Source organism: Salvia hispanica, chromosome 4 (genome assembly GCF_029641045.1).
Source record: "Salvia hispanica isolate PSC_SH4W2 chromosome 4, Shi_PSC_v1, whole genome shotgun sequence".
NCBI classification, from domain to species: domain Eukaryota; kingdom Viridiplantae; phylum Streptophyta; class Magnoliopsida; order Lamiales; family Lamiaceae; genus Salvia; species Salvia hispanica.
The window spans coordinates 9,264,985-9,269,814 of record NC_142695.1 but is presented as its reverse complement, the minus strand read 5'-3'; the positions used below and the strand labels follow the sequence as shown (position 1 = coordinate 9,269,814).

General features: G+C 37.5%; 1 pseudogene across 1 annotated transcript; it reads left to right on the top strand.

Annotated features, from left to right (window-relative positions):
- Nucleotides 1–296: 296 nt before the first annotated feature.
- On the top strand, nt 297–4,179 carry LOC125194174 (RAN GTPase-activating protein 2 pseudogene; annotated as a pseudogene). The gene is made up of 2 exons (XR_016128953.1): nt 297–492; nt 2,213–4,179. The product of XR_016128953.1 is annotated as an RAN GTPase-activating protein 2 pseudogene (transcript).
- The last annotated feature ends 651 nt before the right edge of the window (nt 4,180–4,830 follow it).

Genomic DNA, 4,830 nt, shown 5'->3' with positions numbered 1-4,830 from the left:
TAAGCAAATTCATGGCGTACAATATATAGCTGTCATGCCATTAATACTTGTAAGTTTTCTCTTAAAGGTCCAAAAAACTTTAGATAATCATAATTAAATTGAGTCAAAAATTATTCTTGTTCTAGATTCTAGATTCTAGATGCTAAAAATAATTTTTGTTTCAGTCAAATGCAATATTATTATATAGTGTATATACAATTCAACAAATATTACAATGCGCGAATTTCATTATAAAACTATATATACAACAGTAAAGTAGCTTAAAAAAATTGTGAAACAAAAATAAAATAAAAAAGGCGGAAGAATAAGCAAAATCCAAAACTCAAAAATTCCCAAATTGAAAAACCCTCCTTTCCCGTTCCCTCATTTGCGAATCGCGCCACCGTCGCTGTTCGTACGCCACCACCATACATTCATTCCACTCCACTTCTCTCACTCCCTCTCTCTCTCTCTCTCTCGACGAGCTGCAACTCCAGAAACCGCGACAAAGAGGTTATCCCACTCCATTTTCTATCCCTATTTCCTTTTTGCTTCTTCCTTCGCACTATATTTGATGCCCTATTCCGTTTTAGGGTTTCATTTTCCTGCTCTTTTTGCTGTGAGTAAAACCCACATACGCATGTATATTCCAAGAGATGCATACGTGGATTCTGTCTTTTACTGTGCTTTCTGGAGCAGTTGAGATTTTATTTCTTTCTGTTTTTGTCGAATTAGAGGCTCGGAACTTTATTAGAGGTTTCATTTCCCTCGTGGATCTGTTAGTTCAAGATGCTGGTGTTTCTGCTGGATCTAGGAATAAGAATGGAATTTGAAATAATATAAATTTATTTTTAAATTTTTTTCTTATTGGATTAGAAACGAGCGTCAATGAAATAAGCGTTTTTGGAACGTTGTTATTTATTGCGATAGGAAAAATGCTCTTAGTTGCTGATAATTAAATGCTAGTCGTGTTCTCGTTACCACAAGCATTTGCTTCTGTCTTACTACTTTTTAAGAAACTAATTGAAATTTAGTTGTTGGAATATAGTGGAAAGCAAACTGAAACATGGGTTGCATATGAAAATATTTGACATTTGTTTTGAATTTAGTTGGAATGTAGTGAAAAGCAAGCAAGAAGCTAAGAACTTTGATTGCATATGAAAATATTTGACATTTGTTTTGAATTTAGTTGTTGGAATATAGTGAAAAGCAAGCAAGAAGCTAAGAACTTTGATTGCATATGAAAATACCTGACATTTTCAAACATTCTTATGCTTCTCTTCGTTTTGTGTGGCATATGTGATTGTTGTCAGCTGAAGATTTTAGTTTTCACAGGCTCTTCTGCTTGGTAAATCAAGCATATACATGTGCACATATCTTTGGACGATTTTATGATACACTTGTTCATAATTCGCTCAGAACTTTACCTAGTTGATTGAGGAAAGGCAGAGATGCTGGTGATGTGGTGTTTCAGCTTTCATGGGTTAAAATGGTGTCTTGACTCTTGATAATAATTTAACTAAATATCCAGGTTATATTGGATATCTGGTGAAAATGGTGAAAAATGTACGTAACCCCAAAAACAATACCCACCTTATTAAGTAATGACACGCGGGAAGAATTAATCTCAAATGATACTTATTATTAGTGTAGACTGTTCCTAACCATGACTACAACTTTTGATAAATAGTATATGCCTTTTCTTCTACTTATTCATACTATCCTGCTCGTCAATATTATACCTGGGAGTATTTTGCACGTCTAGTATCTTACTAACCTTTGTAGGTCCATTGCCCCAATAGACCATGATTCATGTGATCACATAGATAAACTTGTTCCGATGTTCGCTTACTGAATCACTTTCTAACCTTACCTAAAGGTGATAGCATATATTTTTATCTCTTTATTCTTGTGGTACTTCTTCCACAAGGACATGAATTGCATTTACTCATTCAATTTTTGCTCATAATTAGTGTTAGCTCTCCATCTCATACTGAGGCATAAGTTGCTAGGGCTGAGGTGCTACTTTTTTGATATTTTGGAGTATGCATCTCAAAATCACTTAATATCGTTGGCTTTAGCTCAATTTCTAAACCACTATAATCAATCAAGTGTCAATATATATGGAACCTAAATTTCAGATATTACTGCCTGTTTCTGATTATACTATCATTTTCCCATTAATTCTACGTGCAACTGACATACTATACTGGTTCTGGATGATTTGTTTTAGTTGAGATGGAGAACACCGCCAAAACACCAAATGGAGAACGCCGCCAAATCAACATCAAGCTCTGGCCCCCTAGTGAAAACACTCGGTTGATGTTAGTTGAACGAATGACGAATAATCTCTCCACACCAACAATTTTCACCAGGAAGTACGGTAGTCTCGGTCAACCAGAAGCTGCAAAATATGCTAAACAAATTGAGGAATCAGCATTTTGTTCAGCAAATCAGCACTATGAGCAAGAGCCTGGTGGTGATGGAAGTTCTGCTGTGCAGTTGTACGCCAAAGAATGCAGTAAGCTGATACTGGAAGTTCTTAAGGAGGGTGCGAAACTAGAGGAAAAAGAAGCATTGAAATCCGAGGTTGAATCTGCTCCTCATGAGACCTTTTTTGATATTTCCAAAGGTCAGCGAGCATTTATTGAAGCGGATGAGGCCCAAGTGTTATTGAATCCCTTGAAAGAGCCTGGAAATTCTTACACTAAAATATGCTTTAGCAATCGAAGCTTTGGTCTTGGTGCAGCTAATGTGGCTGGACCAATCCTAGCTTCCATTAAGAACCAACTGAAGGAAGTGGATCTGTCAGATTTTGTTGCTGGAAGACCAGAGGCTGAAGCTCTTGATGTTATGAATATCTTCTCTGAAGCTCTGGAGGGTTCTCATTTAAAGTATCTGAATATCTCTGACAATGCCTTGGGTGAGAAGGGAGTAAGGGCATTTGCAAAGCTATTAAGATCTCAAACTAGCTTGGAGGAACTTTATCTGATGAATGATGGAATTTCTAAAGAAGCTGCACAAGCGGTTTGTGAGTTGGTACCTTCTACAGAGGTACTTAAAGTACTTCATTTTCATAACAACATGACTGGAGATGAGGGGGCTATTGCTATTTCTGAGATTCTAAAGCGTTGCCCTTTATTGGAGGATTTCCGATGCTCGTCCACCCGAGTTGGTTCCGAAGGAGGGATTGCCTTGACTGAAGCACTTGCACAATGTAAGAATCTGAAGAAACTGGATCTTCGGGACAACATGTTTGGTGTGGAGGCTGGTGTCAAACTGAGTGAGGCTCTAAAGAAACACCAGAACCTCACTGATATTTATTTGAGCTACTTGAATCTGGAAGATGATGGAACAGTAGCAATAGCCAATACTCTCAAGGAGTCAGCACCTTCACTTGCAGTGTTGGAGATGGCTGGAAATGATATAACTGCTGAAGCGGCTCCCAGCTTAGCTGCTTGCATTGCTAGTAAGAAGTCTCTTGTGAAGTTGAACCTGTCAGAGAATGATCTGAAGGATGATGGTGCAATTCAGATAAGCAAAGCATTCGGAGAAGGCCATGATCAACTCAAGGAAGTTGATATGAACCAGAATTCTTTAACAACCACAGCTAGGAAGTTGGCCCAGGCATTGGTGCATTTGCCTGGGTTTAAGCTCCTAAATGTAAATGGAAACTTCATTTCTGAGGAAGACTGCGATGAGTTGAGGAGTATCTTTAAAGAATGTCAGGAAAAACTTGGACCCCTGGATGAGAACGACCCTGAGGGTAATGATTTTGATGACCCAGAAGGTGGGGATGAAGATGAAGGCAGCCAAGATGAATTGGAAGAGAAACTTAAAAAGCTTGACGTCAATCAAGAAAACTAAAAGGACATAGGTAATCTTGCAGTCCTCATGCAGAGTAGCAATCATTAGCTGTTGTAGATTATCTTCTGTGGATGTGCTAAATTTGAAGAGGAGATGATGCCGATTCTTGATGAAGCCACTGCTCACAATGGGACCTTTTTTCCCGTTAAATCTGCTTTAGATTATTCAGCAATTTGTATCAGCTGAAGGTACTTTCGACTTGGCCTGTAGACTTGTAACTTTTGGTACCCCATGTTGGGGACCATGGTAGGGTCCTTTTATGCCCTTTCAATCATATTTACTTGCTTTGAACCTTTGGCTATGAAAAATACTAATGAGTTCTTATTTTGCTTACGATGTTCTTTCTTATTTTTTGTCATTGGCTGCACACCTGCTTGTTTTTCCTCTTCAGTTTTGTGGTTGTACCTGAAAAGTCGTAGTAATTGTTGTTATGAATTTGTTATACACATTCCCATACTAGGAATTTGGAAGCTTCTTCCAATAGCCCTAATGTTTTCATTCAAACTACTTTGTCATTTCTCAAACCCCCTCCATAAGTATTGCATTATTTTTTTATATTTTTTTTTGGGAAACTTGCTAGGGCCGTACTTCAAAACTATTTCTTATATTGATTTGTTAGAATGTCAATTCAATCTGAAACTCACGAATTGACCCGAATAGCCTACTAATTTTATAAGGTTAGGATTGCAAAATTTATAGCTCGAAAAAAGTACCATATGAATGACCCTAAATCGAATAGCCCACAATTCGATGGGGTTGGCCCGAAATGAGATAATTCTCGTTACACTTTTTCAAAAATTTAAAAGTTGGTCCAATAGTTTTTTTTCCAAATGCACTTGAACATATATTTTGATTCATTATTTGAAACATTTAGCACTTTTGAGATAATGTTAAGTTTGGGAACAGTCCGGGACAAAGCTCGTTTAAAACTTAGCTAAGCTTAGGACTGTCATAGGCCTAGAACCGACCCACTTCATTATATAC